At 35.1% G+C, this 22,414-nt stretch overlaps 1 protein-coding gene and 1 pseudogene across 1 annotated transcript in view; both read left to right on the top strand.

Moving 5' to 3' along the window:
- The window catches only part of LOC144889914 (uncharacterized), a 47,302-nt pseudogene extending 32,738 nt beyond the window's left edge, over nucleotides 1–14,564 (top strand).
- The window catches only part of LOC137419063 (uncharacterized), a 1,330,575-nt gene that overhangs the window by 923,868 nt on the left and 384,293 nt on the right, over nucleotides 1–22,414 (top strand). The window lies entirely within an intron of this gene.

Raw genomic sequence — 22,414 nt, 5'->3', positions numbered from 1 at the left:
AGCTCCTCAGTCTTGATGACATCATTGGAGTTTAATAGTTTTTTGGGGAATCACCAAGACCAAGTTTAAATTTAGCACATCATTTTTTTTACAATAAACCTATCAACTTTCTCTCTCAACGTAGGATTTCGTATCAAAGACAAATTATACAACATTTCTCTGTCTGCTTCATGTTTTTCATCCAATGTAGTGGTATTCCCATAAGCAATATCATGCTTCATACACACTTCATCAACCCTATTTATAGGTTTAGACCAAGGTTTAGGATTGTCAGCCTCATCTAATCTTTTATCCAAGTTTGTTCCTGGACCACAGAAAGAATACCCTGGAAGGTGTAATTCCCCTGGAATTCCAGTTGTTGTAAATTTACTTCCGAACAGAAACTTTTTTTATGTCTCCTCCACTTTTAGGAGAGATGAATTGGCACTTTTTAGAGCCACACACTTGACATATTCCTTTTTGATAAACTCTATTATTTTTAGCTTTAACATAAGAGATATTTTTAGATTTAGTTTTCTTTTTACATTTGAGACAATAACTCATATTTATTTATCAGAAAAATTCCGACAGAGTATCAAAACCTTTTTGGTTTTAAACATAAACATTTCAATCTTTATTTTTAAAACATAAAGAATCCTAAGGAATGCCTTCACTCTCTCCTCCAATTATTTACAAATAAAACTAACTAAAGTCCATAACACCAACATCATCAACCACATAATCTTTTCCTTCTTCCTGTTCTTTATCCCCACTTTCTCGTTTAAATCTCCTCCCTGAAAGTGAAGACATTGACGTCGTTATTCTTGAAAATAATATTTCCATTAGACTTTTCATTTCTTTATTTTCCTCCTCAGTGCGTTGTTTGATTTATTTGCTGTAATACCTTCAATCTTTTATTTATCTCACTGATTTCCATCTTTTTATATTTTTCCTCCCTCTCTCTTTGCTCCCTCTCCTCCTTCTCTCTTTTCTCCCTTTCCTCCATCTCCTCCTCCTTTTTCTCCCTTTCCTCCTCCTTTTTCTCTCTTTCTTCCTTCTCTTCTTCAACTCCTTCCTCATCCATCTCAGCAATTTTTGAAATCAATATTTTCACAGCATTCATTCTTTCTTTATTTTCCTCTTCGGTGAGTTGAGATTGATCTTCTTGCTGTAATACATTCAATCTTTTACGAATCTCACTGATTTCACACCTCTCTCTTCCCTCCCTCTCTTCCTTCTCCCTTTCCTCCTTCTCCTCAACTCCTTCCTCATCCCTTGCTACCCTTGAATTTGAGCCCCAAAGAATATTATACATATACTCATCTGGATTTTGAGATATTCTTGTATGTATAATTATTTTTCTCATAATAGGATACCAATAAGATTTTTGATGATTTCTAAAAGAGTTTTATATTTCATAACTTTGAGAAGTTCATTTTTATTTAATATTTTAAACAAGTCTCTATTTGTGGGTTTAGCAATATCAGTATAAGGCCAGTTTTTTATGATAAAATTCCCATGTATATGCTCCAAATCATAAGGTATGTAATACCGAGCTCCCTTTTCTTGTAGGTATCCCTGAATACAAAAATTATAATTCTCTTGTAGTCTTTTTCCTGCCATTTACGTATCAGAAATATATGTGAGATTAATATTATGACAGGTAATACCACCCCATCTTCCCACTACCAAATTGGTTTGTATTCCTCGGCTTTCTATCCTTATCTCATTACCATCCTTCTTTGTCATGCTAACCATCGCTATACTATCATATATTTTTCTTTTCTTAAAATCATTCATTTGTTGTTTACTAATTGTACTTCCACATAAATCCTTATCCTCACCAAGCGGATAATATTCTTTTTTATGAGACTGATTCAAATCATGTAGGTCTTCTAAGTTTATTGAAAAAGACCAATTATACCCTAAATCAGGCATATCATACCCCCATTTATTAATTCGCAGGTTAACTATATGTCCTTCTTTATAAAATTCAATTGTAAGCAGGTAGTTAAATTGAATGAGGTAAGGTGTATGGTCAGTATAACCAGGTGTTGTGGTTGTAAATTTTACTTGTTTCACAAAACGTGCTGTTTTCTTGATATATATATTGTGATAAATCACTGAATCTAATTAAGTCATTCGCATCTGTAGGGTTTGGATAATTGATTAATTTATAAGTATTCTTCATATTTATATTTTTACTTATACTATATTTTTGTCGTTCAGCCTGTGCCTTTGTATAATAATTTGATAAATCGATATCCTGAGAGGATTCTCCAAAGATAGAACCATCTTTTCCAACATAAGTCATTTATATTAGATTAAAAATGACATCATAAAAATTTTCATTATTGTTGAGTTGAAATAATACATATAAACATAATTGACCACAACATTTAGAATTAATTTCTTGAACTTGAAATGTTTGATAAACACCATTCTGTAAGAATTGTATTACTTCAACAGGTGGTGGCATACCATAACTATCAAAATAATATTTATCCTGACTATTATGAATACAAACCCAATGAGAACCATTCTGTGTGTCTAAATTCATAATAATATTCTTTGTATTCTTATTTATATGTATTAATTCATCTCTCATACAGATTACCACGTTATCCATTTTTAGTTTTTTACAATACTTAGTTAGTTCTATATTTGACGTTGTATGCTTTCCAAATTGTTTAAACCATTTATCCATTTATTTATGAGAAAGATACAATCCATTACCCCATTTAGTTAGTTTAACACCCGCTTGAGCGATAGAGGAAAGCATATCTCCAACTAACAATCTGGCTTTATCAGGTAGACTTTCAAGTTTTTGAGCAAAATCTACATTTACACCACTTCCACTAATTTGTTTCTCCAACTCTTTGTTATGTCTTTCCAATTCTTTTTGAGCTTTTAGTTGTGCCTTCCTTTCGTTAGCAGTTTTTACCGCTGCTGAAATACCACGAGTCAATGCTCCCGCCGCACTTAAACCAGCAAATAAAGGAATTGGAAACGGGAAAAATCCTCCCTCTTGTATTGAATATTTCTTTAACATAGGTTTTGTCATTTTAATTTTAAGTGAACCAGCATCATTTAGTGTTTTTACCTGCTCTCTTGTGAGTAAAACATCAATTCTTACAGCTCCTTTTCTTTGAATTGTATTAACATTAATAATACAAGGCTTTTGATTTTGAATACAAGATGTTAATTTGTTAAGATTGATTTGATTAACATATACCGGTTCTTTCCTACTCATTTATTTATGAGAAAAAACCTATGTGATATTAATCATAACACCATTATCTGTATTAATCTGTAATTCTGTTTCTTCCAAAAGTAAACAATAAGCATCAACTTCTTCACTCTCCCCTCTTTCAATGTATAGAGAAGTATCCACTCGATTAGACTTTATAGTTTCCTTTTGAGAACTCAGGTCAATTGCATAGATTGTATAAAGTTGTTGAAACACAACCATATCCAAAATAGGATCATTATTACCATTGCTTTCACACACCTTTTGGTAAGACTTGTCGGCTTCTGCATAATCATTTTTTTCCCAATTGATTTCCAATCTATCTCGCGGGTAAAATGTACCATCAAGAGAAACCCGAAGTTGTTTCACCTTAACATTATCACTCAGTGCATTATTCTTATCAGTACCTTCATCTCCATCTGGTTTTAAAAAAATGAGCCATAGGTATCGTGGTTTTCCTGCCAAAACACCCAAATTCCAAGTGTCGGTAGTGTGTTCCAGTTTAACATGTTGACATCTTCTTTTAAGGTATGATACATTTCGTGGTTTCTTTGAGTTAAGTCTTCTATGTAACATCTCTTCCGTTTTAAGATTAGGAGTATATTCACTGATATACCCACACAAATCATTAATAACAAATTTATTATTGTCTCCTAAAGCATTTTGAGCCCCAAAAAGCAACCTATTTACATTATCATTCCTTTGTAGTTGAAATCTAATTTTAAGACCATACAAAACTTTATCATAATCACAAAATCCAAATATACCTTTCAGAAGTACTGCTGTGGTAAAACTATTCTCTGCTTTTGTATCATCATTATACAGTGACTTCCTTTGACTATAACCAGGGTCAGCATTTGTTCCCGTTGACATATCAGGAATAAAACCATCAACAGCTCCCTTACCCATTCTATCACTAAACGAATATCGTGTAAATTTCATCATTTCAGATGTAGCAGACATAATTAACCGCTTCAACCTCTTGTGTTCCAATATACAGGCGGACACTATCAAACATTTTCCAGAAGAAATCATTTTCGAGTGTAGCATTAGTATCATTCCCAGCCTTAGTGAATTTAAATTTACACAGCAAGAAACTATCAGCTATATTCAAGTAAGTTTGTTGATTATTTATTTCAAAACTTTTTGTTCCGTTTGAATTCCAGTCTGTTCCTGTTATAGCATTCACCTTAAAATAGTCTTCCTTTTTAGTGGAGTTTGAAATGATAATCATATCATCCAAATCATAGATACTATCAATCGCTTCCATACTTGTATTTATATAGCATTAAAATTGTTGAAATCCTGACCCAAGTATTTTAATGGAAAAATATGTTTCTCCTTCTCATTCTTCTTACTTTTACCAGCAACAGAAACTCCATAATCAAGTGCGTTTAGCAACTCAATATACTCTCTATCTTCCTCTCTTTCCATATCAAGTGGTTCCTCAAAATATTTTGAACCACTGAATCCGGAGTTTGTTAGAAGAAACATTAATCTTGGAGTTAATTCAACATTTGTTGAGCAGAACTTAAGAACACCAATTTATCATTAAATATCAATAACTTTTCTTTCACAAGATGGAACTGTGCTGGTTCTTCTGTTGGAATGAGACCTGCTCTGGTTTTTGAACCCGCCGAATATTCATTGCTTTGAAGAGCTTCCACAACATAATTAGGGGGTTGATTTACCTCCTCAAGTTTCTGAAATAATTCTTCATCATTATATTCTAATTTTCCAAGTTCTTGTTTTGTTATCTGACTAAAATCTTTGAGCATTTGAAGTTTTTTCGGAGTAAATTCTACCGTGGGAACTGCAGGGTGTTGAGTTTTTAAAAGCGGTTTAAAAAATTTCTCTTGTTTTCTTTAAAAGGCTTCTTCACCAGTTAGTTCTGCCTCCGTTTCTTCTTTATCTCTTCCTGTTGTTTTACAACTTTTGAAACCAACTCTTGATGTTCTTTAAACTTTCTTGCTCTTTCTTCGGTATTCATTTTCTGTATTTATTTATTGAAAAATATCATTTAATGAATTGTAAAGGTCAATGGGAAAATTTTCCTTTTCTTCATCATTATAGTAAATGTGTTGAAATAAATCCTTTTCTTTAAATATTTCATCAAATTCTTTATTGGTATTAATACGAGTTGTTATTTCTTCTTCACAAATACTTGTATCTCTGCTTTTCATACGTTTGCGTTGAGTCTCCTCATCGATATCAAAACCGAATGATAAAATCTTAACTCCATCACCACACAAATGTTTAATAATTTGTTTCATTCCTTCAGGATTAGTTTCTAAAATCCCAAGACAATTAGATTTTACTTTATTTAACTCACTCTTACAATGTGAATATTTTGTAGAACCAAGAGAGACCTCCTCAAATATTTGACCTTCGTTCCTCAATTGCATATGTTCCTCCATTGAAATGTAGTAATAATCTTTCCCCTCTACTTCTCCTGGTCGCATTGCTCTGGTTGTAGTACCTACAAAACGAATCATAGGGTGTTTTTGATAAAAACTTACAATCTTTTCATTTTTACTATTCAAGAGTTTAGATTTAAGAAAGTTCTTTCCTGAAGCAGATTTACCCACAAGATTAATAATAGTTGTCATTTTTGTGTGTGTAAAATATCAGTTAGTATCTCATCTTGTTTCACAACAATATATTTATATTTTTCAATCGTTTTTCATATAATTTTCAAATTCTTTTTTACTACATGACGTAGAGCAATTATCTCTCCAAAAATTATTTACATCTATTGAATTTAACTTAAATAAAATAAAAGTATTGGCATTGTTTCTTATTGAGTGTCGAAGGAGTTGAAAATATGATTGACTAAGATAAATACAATTACAAGAAGAATGTCTCCCTCTTGTCTTGTAGGTATCCATTACTGTTTGGTTTCTCTCATAAACACAATCATCAAAGATAACGAGGTTCTTTTTTGATTTATCTAAATCTTGAGGTGAAGGTATATCAACTGTATTATCACTGAGAATACAAGTTATGGGTTTTGGTTTCGGTTTTAACTTCTGTTTATCACAAAATAATTGTATTATATCTTCAATATTATAATCATTTAGTTTGTTTTGAAGTTTAAATAAACCGATAATGTCTTCCTTTTTAAGACCCGCATTGAAACCCTGTGAGAGTAGTTGATACTCGGGTTGAAAACTTGACTTCGTAAAAATTATTAAATGATCATGATCTAAAAAATTAGGACTAAGGGGCATCTTTAAAAGTAAACAGGTTTTTCCACATCCGCTGGAACCAACTATTAGACATCTCAATGAATTTGGAATGTTTTTATGGTTATTAAATTTTATCTTATTTTTCCCAACGGCTAAAAAATCATTCATTTATATATTTGGAAAACAAGTCATCTAACTTTTTTGAGCTATTTTAGAAACTCTATATTTTATCCTGAGTTCAGGTTTAATTTCAAAATAATTCATTATTTTATTTATATAGTATCTTGTATTAACATTTCCATTAAAATTATTTTGAATAATAAATATCATTAAACCCTTATGCATTTCCTCAATACAAAGAGTCTCTTCCCTTGAAAGAAATGGTGTATTATCATCATAATACTTAACATTCATCTCTCTTATTAATCTTGTAAAGTAATTCATTTTTGGTTCTAATTTAAAAGAGTTATATATATTTATATATTTTTTATTATCATTAATTAAAATTACATCACAGAAAATACATTGTTTATATGAACCCTCATTATTAAGCCCTATTCTATCACAATGATGACAGATTTCTAAATTATCATATGGTGAGTGGAAATTCTAAATATCCTTCTATCATATTTATATAGTAAATTTTTATTTAAAGTAAATGCAAGTTTTTTAGCTAATAAATACAATGTTTCAAAACACAAAAGACAAATTTCAATCAATCTCTACTTCAGTGGAAGATATAGAAAAATATGTCAAAGATGTTAAATTGAACAAAGATAAATATGGAAATTTTTGGATTGAACCCATAATGGAGAATAACATGTGTCCTTTTATTAAATTTACAGGACAAGCTATGTTAATTAATAACTCTATTAAAGTACATTTGACAAAAGTTTCTCCACTACTACTTGCAATTTACTCAAAGCTTAAAAAGATCATTGATAAAGAAGCTTTGAAAATGAATGATAAGACCATCAACGATTCTAGAGGAAACATTTGTATATTCTTTAATAAACCCAAAGATGTGGGTGAAATTAATAATATGAATATTAGTGGTGAACTATCATTCCGTACCCTGATTATTAGAGATTATTTGAAAATAAAATTTAATGTAAAAAATATTGTGGTTATTAGTTCTAATGAAAGAAAATATATAGATATTGATGGAAGTTTAATGGTATGTAAATGAGTGCTATTAACAGTCAATACTCTGAGAGTCCAGGATCTGAATGTGATACTGAGAGTCTAGGATCTAATAATAATTATGATACTAATAGTTTGTGTTCAAATGATAGTTATGAGAGTAGTTTTATTGATGATGATAGTGAATCAATGAGTGATAGTGATAGTGATAGTGATTTTAGTGATGATAATTCAGTGTACACAAATGATACTGTGTTCTTATTGAACTTAGATGATAGTGATGATGATGATTTTAGTGTTGAATTTTGTGATTAAAAAGTGTTTTACTTTAAGCACAGTTTCATATATAAAAAGCCTGTAAAAAGGCACTTTCTTCTTTAAGTGTTTTACTTTAAGTATAGTTTCATATATAAAACAGCACGTTTTCTCACGCTATAAATATGGTTTATTGTGATACTTGCGAGAGGAAGTAAAATATTATAAACGACATATTCTCACCGCAAAACACACTTACAACATTCTAAATCAATTATCACCACTTCCTAAGAACAAAAAACATTGTGGTCTCTGTAATAGAGATATCCTAAAGAAAGGTTTCAAAGCCCATCTTAAAACAAACAAACACTTGTCAAAATTCTTTACTATTAAGAACACTGATGGTGATTCCAAAAGACATATCAGAATACGCATATTTGACCTTCATCCTCCTGGCCCCAACTCAATTGTTGAGGCTGTGGATATCATTAAACCCTCTGTGAAAGATTTTATTGAAAAGACTTATTGAGTTGAAATCAATCAAGTTCTCTATGGGTATTAAAATAAAAATCTCAGAAGAAGATCCATTCGCTGGTGAAAACATCACTGATTTAGCTTACATGAGAACAGGCACACACTTTATAACAACATACAATCAGATTAATCCCACTTATGTTGAACTTATCCAGCAAGAACAAGAACTTGAGCATACTATTACTGGAAGTGGTTGGAATATAGATGAGATACTATTTATTGACATTCATATTCTTAAATCAGATCCTCTAAACGCTTCTTCTTACATTGATTTACCAAGTGTTATCAAAAATAGAAAAGCAGTTATCAATATCAAAAATAAAGACAATAAATGTTTTCTCTGGTCTATTCTTGCACATCTACATCCTCAAGATAACCATGTTGAAAGAGTATCTCATTATAAAAAAATATGAGAATACGTTGAAAACAAAAGATTTAAATTTTCCAATGGCTTTTAATGATATTCCTAAATTTGAAAAGATGAATAATTTATCAGTTAATGTTTATGGTCTGACGGAAATAAACAACATTCAGATTTTAAAGCTTTCTGAAAATTATAATCAAACTCATATTAATCTTCTTTATTTTAATTCAGAGGAAAATTCACATTATACATACATCAAAGATATTACAAAATTAATAAAACCACAAGAATGTAAAAGAACAAATAAAATATATATTTGTTTGCGTTGTCTTAACTTCTTCCATACACAAGAAAGATTAGATAAACATTCAAATTATTGTAGTGAACATAAATCAATGGTAATCAATATGCCTAAAGAAGGCTCAAATATCTCATTCAAAGATGAAAAGAAAACAATAAAACATCCATTTGTTATATATGCTGATTTTGAAAGTATTTTAGAAAAAATTGATACTGCTTCTCCAGATCCAGAAGAATCATACACAAATAAATATCAAAAACATACTCCTTGTGGTTTTTGTTATTATATCAAATCATCCGTTGGTGATGAATATAACAAATTAGAGGTGTATAGAGGCTCAAATACACCAGAGGAGTTTGTGAAACGACTAGAAAAAGACTGTGTTCGATTAAGAAAGATAATGAGAGAAACCAATAAGCCAATGTCCTTGACAAGTGAAGAGAAAAGGGAATTTATAAAAAACAATGTCTGTCATATTTGTGAGGAGAAAATTGGTGAAGGTCTAAAGGTTAGAGATCTTTGCCATCTCACTGGTAAATATAGAGGTCCGGCTCATCAAAGTTGTAATATTAATTATAAACTCCCCTCTTTCATTCCTGTCTTTCTTCATAACAACGCTCATTATGATACACATCTATTTATCAAGGAACTCTCAAAGACTTCTGGAAGTATCTCAGCAATTCCAAACACAGATCAGAAATACATTTCATTCACAAAAACAATCTTTATAAAAACAGGATTTGACATTTAAAAAAACAAAAAAACTTATGATATAACTAATATTAGATTTCTTGATACATTTCAATTCATGACAAGTCTATTGGCTAACTTGGTTCAAAATCTAAAAGAGTTCCCATGTCTTTCAGTGTATTTTTCAGACAAAGATTTACTAACACAAAAGGGAATTTATCCCTATGACTACATGAACTCATTTGAGAGATTCAATGAAACACAACTTCCTTCAAAAGAAAATTTCTATAATAAATTAAATAATAGTCATATATCTGATAAAGATTATGTACACGCACAAAATGTTTGGGAAAAATATAACATCAAGAATCTTGGTGAGTATCACGATTTGTATCTCAAAACTGATGTGCTTTTGTTGGCTGATGTGTTTGAGGCTTTCAGAACAATCTGTCATTCTGGATATGGATTGGATCCTGCTCACTATTACACTGCTCCTGGATTGGCTTGGAGTGCAATGTTAAAAATGACAAAACAAGTTTTGGATTTGATAACCGATGTCGATATGCTTTTAATGATTGAAAAGGCAAAAAGAGGTGGAATTTCACAAGTGTGCTCGAGCAGATACGCAAAAGCAAATAACAAATATCTTCCGAATTATGATTCAACGAAAGAGAGTTCTTACTTGATGTACTATGACGCGAACAACCTCTATGGCTGGGCAATGTCTCAGGCTCTTCGTTATGGAAAACTTAAACTCCATCCCTTGGCACAGCCGTTACCTGGCACTCCGGCACGCACACTGCAGCACTGTTAGCCTGTTCGTTCATGGCCATGCACATGGAACATCCACGGAAGGGAGGATGTGGTGTATGGATAGAGTGTACCATTATGGATGGCATAGGGGCTTTCCTTGTCCGAGTAAGAGTTAGGAAGAAAGATGAGAATGAAGAGTGCGTATATGAACAACATATTTATTGCAATATAAAACACTGAGCTGCTCAAGGCTGCGCGCCCCGTGTATATCGTGAGGCCACGCCTCTCTCCCTGGCGTGGCCCACCCCCACTTGGTGTGCGGGGTCATGTCACCACGTCAGTGCTTTCGTGTCCGCCACAGCAATCTACTTAAATGACAACGCTACGATATACTTTTGAAAAATGAATGGATTCGTAATAGGAATCGGCATAGCGCCATTCTGGGAGTGTTACATCTCGCCACCTGCTACACCGCTCTGAGTTACGAGGATTTATGCAACGTACCCCGAGTATCGCAACGTCACTCCATTTAACTTTATTAAAATGACGATAAAGACGTTTCCTTATATATCCTAATTTAAAATGTTCAAGGGAATAAAAAGACCATTTGGTTCACACCACCCATCACACCACTCGACTGTCGAATCAGCGGACAGCTCGCATCGCCTTCGCCCAGCAGACGCCAATATGATGGTGTGGTAAGATGGCGTCGTATCGGCCGAGAATCGGATGCTCTTGGGTCCCAAAGTCGGCGAATTCAGATTTTTCGAGTATGGCTGTACGTGATAAACAAAGAGCGCGGTTCGTAGATGGAAAATGCATTCATGCCGTGGGCATCGGATCACTGGGTGCAGCGTAAAAGGGATAACAAAGTCGAGTCCTTACGGTATTATTATATAGATTATTATTTAGATAGCTCTTAAAGGTCCACAGCCACGGAATCTCACTTAAAATGCATTTGATGTTATCTAAATGTCTTTTTATGGTGAATTCAAATATGGCATTGATTTTTTGTTATATTCACTCTGAAACATTAAAAATGAAAGAAAACCGAACCACTTGGGAACGCCCCTAAAAATTCTGCCCCATACCTCAAAGCCGATGACGTAATCCATGTGACGTCACCTCCAGAACGCAGCTCGCTCGCAAGCATGCTCCACATGCATTTGCTTGATACAAAACAAACACTTATTTTAACTCTGATTTACATTCCGTTTCCACTTTTAGTGAGAAGTAGGGGTCTGTGCAACCATTCATAAACTTTATTTGGTGCAAATCGGATAATGTTTAGCCGAGTTACCTCAGACCGCGAGTTGTTATTTATATATTAATTAACACATAGTTGAGTACGTGCAGGCAGCTCCATGGAGCGACCTTGCGGGCTTGTTTTAACTCCGATTTAAAATCCGTTTCCACTTTTAGTGAGAAGTAGGGGACTGTGCAACCATTCATAAACTTTATTTGGTGCAAATCGGATAATGTTTAGCCGAGTTACCTCAGACCGCGAGTTGTTATTAATATATTAATTAACACATAGTTGAGTACGTGCAGGCGGCTCCATGGAGCGACCTTGCGGGCTTGTTTTAACTCTGATTTACATTCTATTTCCACTTTTAGTGGGAAGAAGGGGTCTGTACAACCATTCATGAACTTTATTTGATGCAAATCGGATAATGTTTAGCCGAGTTACCTCAGACCGCGAGTTGTTATTAATATATTAATTAACACATAGTTGAGTACGTGCAGGCGGCTCCACGGAGCGACCTTGCGGGCTTGTTTTAACTCCGATTTACATTCTATTTCCACTTTTAGTGGGAAGAAGGGGTCTGTACAACCATTCATGAACTTTATTTGGTGCAAATCGGATAATGTTTAGCCAAGTTACCTCAGACCGCGAGTTGTCATTTATATATTAATTAACACATAGTTGAGTACGTGCAGGCGGCTCCACGGAGCGACCTTGCGGGCTTGTTTTAACTCCGATTTACATTCTATTTCCACTTTTAGTGGGAAGAAGGGGTCTGTACAACCATTCATGAACTTTATTTGGTGCAAATCGGATAATGTTTAGCCGAGTTACCTCAGACTGGGAGTTGTTATTTATATAATTCACACATAGTTGAGTACGTGCAGGCTGCTCCATGGAGCGACCTTGCGGCCTTGTTTTAACTCCGATTTACATTCTATTTCCACTTTTAGTGAGAAGTAGGGGTCTGTGCAACATTCATGAACTTTATTTGGTGCAAATCGGATAATGTTTAGCCGAGTTACCTCAGACCGTGAGTTGTTATTTATATAATTCACACGTTGTTGAATACGACCCGGGTATCGCAACGTCACTCCATTTCACTTTATTAAAATGACGATAAAGACGTTTCCTTATATATCCTAATTTTAAATGTTCAAGGGAATAAAAAGACCATTTGGTTCACACCACCCATCACACCACTCGACTGTCCAATCAGCGGACGGCTCGCATTGCCTTCGCCCAGCAGAAGCCAATACGATGGTGTCGTAAGATGGCGTCGTATCGGCCGTTAATCGGATGCTTTTGGGTCCCAAAGTCGGCTAATTCAGATTTTTCGAGTATGGCTGTACGTGGTAAACAAAGAGCGCGGTTCGTAGATTGTAAATCCATTGGTGCCGTGGGCATCGGGTCACTGGGTGCGATGTAAAAGGGATAACAAAGTCGAGTCCTTACGGTATTATTATATAGATTCAACAAATTAAACAAAAAGGATCTAAAAAGGCGAATACGTTATCACTATGAGTGCAATGTGTGCAGAATGGATTTTGCTTCAACGAGTGACATCAAAATACACAGGAGGATCCACACTGGAAAACGCCCCCACAAGTTATCTGTCTGTGATGAAGGTTTCTCTAGTAACAGCCTTTTTAATAGACATATGAAGATCCATGCAGGAGAGCGACCTTACAAATGCTCGATATGTGATAAAGGTGTCTCTCGAAAATTCAGTTTGAAGTCACACAGGATGGTCCATACAGGAGAGCGACCTTACAAATGCTTGATATGTGACAAAGGTTTCTCTCGAAAATTCAGTTTGAAATCACATAAGATGGTCCATACAGGAGAGCATCCTCAAATATGCATGATATGTGATAAAGGTGTCTCTCAAAACAGCAATTTGAAATTACATATGAGGATCCATACAGGAGACGGCCTTACAAATGCTCCATATGTGATAAAGGTTTCTCTCGAAAAAACAATTTGAAATCACATATGAAGATCCATACAGGAGAGCGACCGCACAAATGCTCAATATGTGATAAAAGTTTCTCTCGAATAGGCCATTTGAAAAGGCATATGAGGATCCATACAGGAGAGCGACCTTACAAATGCTCCATATGTGATAAAGGATTCTCTCGAAAAAACAGTTTGAAATCACATATGAGGATCCATACAGGAGAGCGACCCCACAAATGCTCGATATGTGATAAAAGTTTCTCTCAAATAGGCCATTTGAAAAGGCATATGAGGATCCATTCAGGAGAGTGACCTTACAAATGCTCCATATGTGATAAAGGTTTCTCTCAAAAAAGCCATTTGAAAAGGCATATGAGGATCCATTCAGGAGAGTGACCTTACTGATGCTCAATATGTGACACAGGTTTCTCTCAAAAAAGCAATTTGAAATCACATATGAGGATCCATACAGGAGGGCGGCCTTACAAATGCTCCGTATGTGATGAAGTTTTCTTTCAAAAAAACCATTTGAAATCACATATAAAGATCCATTCAGGAGAGTGACCTTACAAATGCTCAATATGTGACAAAGGTTTCTCTCAAAAAAGCAATTTGAAATCACATATGAAGATTCATACAGGAGAGCGACCTTACAATGCTTGACATGTGATAAAGGTTTCCTTGAAAAATGCGATTTGAAAACGCATATGAAGATCCATACAGGAGTGCGACCTTACAAATGCTCGATATGTGATCAAGGTTTCTTTGAAAAATGCGATTTGAAAACGCATATGAAGATCCATACTGGAGAGTGACATCACAAATGCTCGATATGTGATAAAGGTTCCTCTCAAAAAAGCAATTTGAAATCGCATATGAGGATCCATGCAGGAGAGCTGAAATCTGAAATAGCAGGATATGATAAATGAGGTTAAGAGGATAAGAAAATGACAGCTTAAAAAAAAAATGTAAAATTTATTAATTTGGTTCTCGATCTTCTCAATCTCTTTATCTGATATTGGATCTCATTGTGCTTCTCTCAGGGTTTTTCTTCAGTTGCCAATTTGTAATTCTTGTTTCTGTACTTGTCAAGTATCCAGCCACTTTCCATTTGAGGTTTTTGATTGTGATCTGTGTTTCGGAATTTTGTTTTCTGTCTGATTTGGTTGTGTTTCTTGACCCTGTTTGGTTATGCCCAGGTGGCATCTTTCCATGGCAGTTTGGACATCAATTATTTCTTAATCTTTGCTGTCGTCCGTTTCATTGACATGTGATATGGGGAGAATAACCTTGTTGTAAAATTGTTTATCAGAAGACGTCTCCTGTGTTTTTACGAAACTTGAATTTGTGAAGGGTTTGGGAATAAAAAGAGGTACTAAAAGCACAAATGCACTGTCTGTGTTTTTGCGAATTCTCTGAAAGGTACCCGTCAATGAAGGGGGTTCGTAGTTGTCTGGCCTGAAATGAGAAATTTACTTTGGAGTGTGTATTGGTAGAAACGGGAATGCAATTTAAATATTCAGTGAGCATATGTCGCAATGGGTGGAGCTGGTAACCTCGACAACCTCTTTTCCATTCTATCAGTGAAGATTTCCAATCCGTGCTTGTTGTATCTCCGAAGTACTGCTTGAGAGGTGCAGGGGGTGCAAGGGGTGGAAAGGGTTTAAAGGGTGTAAAGGAGTGAAGGTGAAGTCAAAAAATTACCTCGGGTTCGTAAATAAATCAACTCGGGAGTGCACCACGGAAATAATGGGCCAAATGACATCATCATGACTGCTTAAAACTTCTATTGAGGTGCATTGTTGTAAAACGTCTCATTGTGGAAGGTTTTGTAGTGATTAGCTTTGGGAGTTCAAAGTGGCAAGGTCACAAAAAAACAGAAAAACAACAACTCGCCTTATTGTGAGTGAGGTAGATGTGTTGTCGGTTTACCCATTGGCATGAGGTGGCTTGTAGATGGCGGCACGTGGGTTTTTGGCAGGCATTGCATATAAGGATATACCTCGTTTATGATGATGTCCCACCAGTGCTGTAATGACTCCAAATATTGTTTTGTTTTTTTCACCCCTTCTGACTTGTGTCATTGAACGCGAGGCTGTTCTGGCTTTAATTTAATGTATTTGTTTAATCTGCACTGCTTGTAATTTCAAACTGCAACCAATGGGAACTTATAACGAACGGCCTCAGTTAAAAATGCACCAGTTGGCCCGATCACCCAAGATCATCACGACTTAATTAAATGAGATATTCGAAATCTGTTTCGTTGTCAGACAATCGTAACGCATTCTCTAAACAACGATATAGGGATACGAATAAAAATTGATTGTTTAAAACTGTAGGATGTATATTTTTGTGTGTATATTTGAAGGTGAATGTTTTGTGAAGTTAGCTAATTGGTCACCTTTTTTCGACAAACAACTTTTTTTTACCCTTCAGAGTGTTGTTAGATGAGCACCAAAATTACTTTTAAATCGATGTATTGGTTGTGTTTGTACTATTTTGGTTTTTGAATGATCAGCGCAATTGAGAGGTCACGTGACTCCTTTAGCAATTATGTTAAAGGGTTAAATGAAGAGTTCTTTTTCACATCTGAGTTACCAGTCCTGTGTCTGGCAGATGAGAGATTAGAATTAAATCAAGATGACATATATATATATATCTGCACATCACAAGCTTAATTAAAACAATATCTGACATGGACATTGTTTTCAAGTGACTTTATTCCACACCATAATTGAAGTAAAACTCATGTTATCAACATCACAATATCTGCCATGTAAATTATCTTAAAATAACTTTATTTCATATACGTTACTGGTAGCTACAATAATTTTACATAAGCTCAAGCATATTTTTTGTTGGTGTTGAGATTGTTTCTTTGTAGACTATGTTGGTCGTTGTTCAACCTTATTGGGGCAAAATATAGAAATCTCTGGGCGATCTTACTCTAGAACATGAGTAGTGTATATATGTTGCTTCTGGGACACTCTCATTTTCCCATTGACTTACATGTTAATTTTTCCCCTCCCTCATTGCCCCTAAACACCTCTATTTCTCTCACCCTGTTCTTTACGAACCTTCTAACCTTTTGACATGTTATCCTTATTCATTAGACCACTTAAACAATGGTCCTTCTGTGTGAACCTGTGATCCTTCTGACCTTATGGACCTTTTAACCTTTTACTCTTAATATCATCTGGTGAATCTTTGACCCACTCAAACAACGACCCTACAAATATTTGTTTATGCATGGGAAATAATTTAATTCTCTTGCCACTCCCTTCACCATCTAATATATTAACAAAAAAGATGTTTGAGTTTGGTTCTTTATTAAGATATTTTAACTGAGCTAAGATAAAATGGTAAACCTCCCTCAATGTTCTTGTTTGAGCGCCTCCAGTGCCACACACTTTTTGGTAGGCTCTGCCCACTTTTTGTTAAGCTCCGTCCACTTTTTGGTAAGCCACGCCCACTTTTTGTTAAGCCACACCCCTTTTTTACTAAACCCCGCCCACCTTTGTTAGGCTCCGCCCACTTCTGCTAAGCCCCACCCACTTTGTTAAGTCCCACCCACTTTATAAACTCTTCAGCATTGTATCATTTCCAGGTAATACATTACATCATTTTCAGGGAATTTCCATCACATCATTTCCAGTTTAGACACGCCCAGGGAATTTCCACAGGAAATGACACACCCAGTCCTTATAAAAGGCACCGACCACACAGGCTTTTTCAAACACGCTTTCTGCTTCACTTGAGAATGGACTACTATGCCGAAATGGAATGGGATAACTTTGCTATTCCTTGGAGTCCTACTACCTGTGTAGAACTCAACCTTCAGATTGATGAACTGGACTCGAACCTCTTATCAATGGAGGTAAGTTTGTTTATTTATTTATTTATTTATTTAATTAATTATTTATTTAAAAATTTTTTTTTTTTTTTTAGATGAGATTCGTGTAAGAGTTAACAAAGTTTATTTTAATATTCATAGAGCTTGATTTATACAAATAAAAATATTGTATTAAATTAATACATTGTTATTTTCTTTCACAGGAAATTGTATCTGAGATACGAAATGAAAATTCTGCTTTTAACACAACTTGGGATGAAGTTATTTTTTTGTTTGAAGACATTTTGAACAACCAAGACCCCCAGAACGAGTTCTACCTTGATGAGCCAGAATACAAGTCATACATTGGAGACCCACAAATTTCTGAAAATTGGGAAAGGGGAGTTCTCCCTGATGGTCCGCAGTTATACTATGTGAGACACATCATAGAAACCCTAAAAAATTGGGAAACGGGAATTCTCCCTGATGGTCCGCAGTTATACTATGTGAGACACATCATAGAAACCCTAAAAAATTGGGCAAGGAGAGTTCTCCTTGATGGTCCGCAGTTATACTATGTGAGACACATCATAGAAACCCTAAAAAATTGTGAAATGGGAATTCTCCCTGATGGTCCGCAGTTATACTATGTGAGACACATCATAGAAACCCTAAAAAATTGGGCAAGGAGAGTTCTCCCTGATGGTCTGCAGTTATACTATGTGAGACACATCATAGAAACCCTAAAAAATTGGGAAAGGGAAGTTTTCCCTGATGGTCCGCAGTTATACTATGTGAGACTTATCACGGAAACCCCCAATATTTCTGAAATTTGTGGTTCTACCTTGGGGACTTGGAAAGATGGTTATATTTTTGGAGACTCGGAATGGGGGTTTTGTTTTGATGACTCGGAATGTGATACCTATCTTGGAGGCTCAACAGGAATGTGGTTATACCTTGGGAACTTGGAAAGTTGGTTTTATTTTGGAGACTCTACCTGTGGGGTCCATCTTGGAGACTCATTGGATTCTAAAGCAATGAACAATGTTCTTTGTTTAATGACGCTTAATTTAAGCAATATCAAGAAAGTTTGAGGAAGAAAATGCTGGAAAATTCTTTCTTCCCATTTCTACTTCTTCAAACTTGAAAGCCTTGAAAGACAGAATTGGCAGAAGAGGAAAAAAAAAAAAAATGAAATACATATTTTTAAAAAAGAAGAAAAAAAAGATTATGTTAGGGTTTGGGTGGGATTTTGAATGTGAGGGTTAGGGATGGGGTTGGGTTAGGGATGGGGTTGGGTTAGGGTTGGGATTTTGAATGTGAGGGTTAGGGTTGGGGTTGGGTTAGGGATGGGGTTGGGTTAGGGTTGGGATTTTGAATGTGAGGTTTAGGGTTGGGGTTGGGTTAGGGATGGGATTGGGTTAGGGTTGGGATTTTGAATGTGAGGGTTAGGGATGGGTTGGGGTTGGGGTTGGGTTAGGGATGGGGTTGGGTTAGGGATGGGGTTGGGTTAGGGATGGGGTTGGGTTAGGGATGGGTTGGGTTAGGGATGGGGTTGGGTTGGGTTAGGGATGGGTTTGGGTTAGGGATGGGTTTGGGTTAGTGATGGGGTTGGGTTAGGGATGGGGTTGGGTTAGGGTTTGTATATTATTATGACTCACTCACACATACACACACACACAAAAGTTAAGCCCCAACTGAAAAGTTGTGGGATTCTGTGTTTGGGGTTCACAGATTTAAAAACGTATCCCCATTATACACACACAAAAGTTAAGCCCCAACTAAAAAGTTGTGGGATTCTGTGTTTGGGGTTCACAGATTTAAAAACGTATCCCCATTATACACACACAAAAGTTAAGCCCCAACTAAAAAGTTGTGGGGTTCTGTGTTTGGGGTTCACAGATTTAAAAACGTATCCCCATTACATTTTATTTATTTATTTATTATTTTCAAGGGTATTAGCTGCTTACTTGTGTTTTTTGTAATTCTTGCGAGTAAAATGAACCCAAGATTTCTTCTCCATTTAAATCATATAACTTGTAGGTCCAAGGGACTGTATCCATTACATCAACTAGGGCATGCCCGTACTATATATATATTTAAAATTATATCCCCCCCCCCCTCTATTTACATGAAATGGTTTGGTCCAAAGCGAACGGCTTGCGAGTACGGTGTCAATCCCCCCCCTCTATTTACATGAAATGGTTTGGTCCAAAGCGAACGGCTTGCGAGTACGGTGACAATCCCCCCCCCCCCCCCCCTCTATTTACATGAAATGGTTTGGTCCAAAGCGAACGGCTTGCGGAGTTTGGTAAAGAAATCGCGATAGCGTGCACAAACGCGCAGGAAAGCGAAAGAATCGCAAATTAGTTTTAATTAGTTTTAAAACATAGTTTAACGCCAACATAGTGTGCCAACGTGAAATAAATGAATACGCTCTCAAATGTGCCGTCCGAGGCAGAGTCTGTTCGCCACGTTCGGCACACGTGATAGCTCGCTGCTCTCTGATTGGTTGAATCGTTTTTTGGACATAGCTCGGTAACTACTTGTCCGATTAATATGAAACCTTGAAAAGGCACATCCTCGGGTCCCCAGCAATATACCTGGCAAGTTTAACGTATATCGGACCCGTGGTTGTCGAGAAACAGCGGTCACAGACAAACAAACATACACACAGAGATTACTGGCATTATAGATAGATGATTTTAAATAATTCACGAGGCCATTTTTGTGTATAACCTTTCTCAAAATGACTTTTCCATTTGTATATTCTTACAATATCACCAACTTTAAACTTGGGCTTTCTCAAATTAATCTCCTTTTCATATTCTAATTTTGTAAATGTTTCCAATGGTTTTGATTTTGTTGATGAATGAACTGTATTATTGTAATTATCTACAATATCCTGAATTAAATACACCCATTTTTGAGAACCGAGTTGTGTGAATTTTTTATATAATTTCTCTTTTAAAGTACGATTAAAACGTTCAATAACAACTGCCTTTCCTTCATTAAAGGTGCTGTATAATTTAATACCCTTCCCCTTAAGAAATTTCATGAATATTTTGTTATAGAACTCTGTTCCCTCATCAGTCCATAACTTCTTTGGTTTCCTTTTATCCCGATCAAATATTAGCTTAAAGGCTAACATTAAAGTATCACCCCTTTTATTTTTTAAAGGGACAACCCAGGCAAATCTACTCCTCAAATCAATAACGGTTAAAGCATACCTGTATCCCCTGTCATTATTCAATTCGATTAAATCAGCGGACCATATGTGGTCGGTGTATTTAGAATAAACCTTCCTTCTTTTAAACTTTGTGATTATAGGTTTGTGTAATTCTTCAGCCAAAAGCTCCTCAGTCTTGATGACATCATTAGAGCCTAATAGTTTTTGAGGAATAACCAAGACCAAGTTTCAATTTAGCATTTATCAAATTTCTCACAATAAACCTATCAACTTTCTCTCTCAACATTGGATTTTGTATCAAAGACAAATTATACAACATTTCGCTGTCGGCTTTATGTTTTTCAGTCAACGTAGTGGTTTTCCCATAAGCAATATCATGCTTCATACACACTTCGTCAACCCTATTTGTAGGCTTAGACCAAGGTTTAGGATTGTCAGCCTCATCTAATCTTTTATCCAGGTTTGTTCCTGGACCACAGAAAGAATACCCTGGAAGGTGTAATTCCCCTGGAATTCCAGTTGTTGTAAATTTACTTCCTGACAGAAACTTTTGTATATCTCCTCCTCTTTTAGGAGAGATGAATTGGCACTTTTTAGAGCCACACACTTCACTTATTCCTTTTTGATAAACTCTATTATTTTTAGCTTTAACATAAGATATTTTTAGATTTAGTTTTCTTTTTACATTTGAGGCAATAACTCATATTTATTTATCAGAAAAATTCCGACAGAGTATCAAAACCTTTTTGGTTTTTAACATATACATTTCTATCTTAATTTTTAAAACATAAAGAATCCTAAGGAATGCCTTCACTCTCTCCTCCATTTATTTGCAAATAAAAACTAACTAAAGTCAATGACACCAACATCATCAATCACATAATCTTTTCCTTCTTCTTCTTCTTCTTCACCACTTTCTCGTTTAAATCTCCTCCCTGAAATTGAAGACATTGACGTTATTTTTGAAACCATTATCTTCATAAGAGTTGTTAATTCTTTAATTTCCTTTTCGGTGCGTTGAGATTGATTTATTTGCTGTAATACACTCAATCTTTTACGAATCTCACTGATTTCCATTTTTTTTATTTTTCCTCCCTCTCTCTTTGCTCCCTTTCCTCCCTCTCCTCCTTCTCCTTTTTCTCCCTCTCCTCCTTCTTCTTTTTCTCTCTTTCCTCCTTCTCCCTTTTCTCTCCTTCCTCCTTCTCCTTTTTCTCCCTCTCCTCCTCCTTTTTCTCCCTCTCCTCCTTCTCCTCCTTCTCTCTTTCCTCCTTCTCTTCTTTAACTCCTTCCTCATCCCTTGCTACCCTTGAGCTTGAGCCCCAAAGAATATTATACATATACTCATCTGGATTTTGAGATATTCTTGTATCTATAATTATTTTTCTCATAATAGGATACCAATAAGATTTGTTGACGATTTCTAAAAGAGTTTTATATTTCATAACTTTGAGAAGTTCATTTTTATTTAATATTTTAAACAAGTCTCTATTTGTGGGTTTAACAATATCAGTATAAGGCCAGTTTTTAATGACAAAATTCCCATGTATATGCTCCAAATCATAAGGTATGTAATACCGAGCACCCTTTTCTTGTAGGTATCCCTGAATACAAAAATTATAATTCTCTTGTAGTCTTCTTCCTGCCATTTATGTATCAGAAATATATGTGAGATTAATATTATGACAGGTAATACCACCCCATCTTCCCACTACCAAATTGGTTTGTATTCC

Source organism: Myxine glutinosa, chromosome 1, assembly GCF_964187855.1.
Source record: "Myxine glutinosa chromosome 1, kmMyxGlut1.1, whole genome shotgun sequence".
In the NCBI taxonomy this organism is placed as follows: Eukaryota; Metazoa; Chordata; class Myxini; order Myxiniformes; family Myxinidae; genus Myxine; species Myxine glutinosa.
Note: the sequence above shows the minus strand (reverse complement) of the source record. Positions and strands in the feature narration are given on the sequence as shown.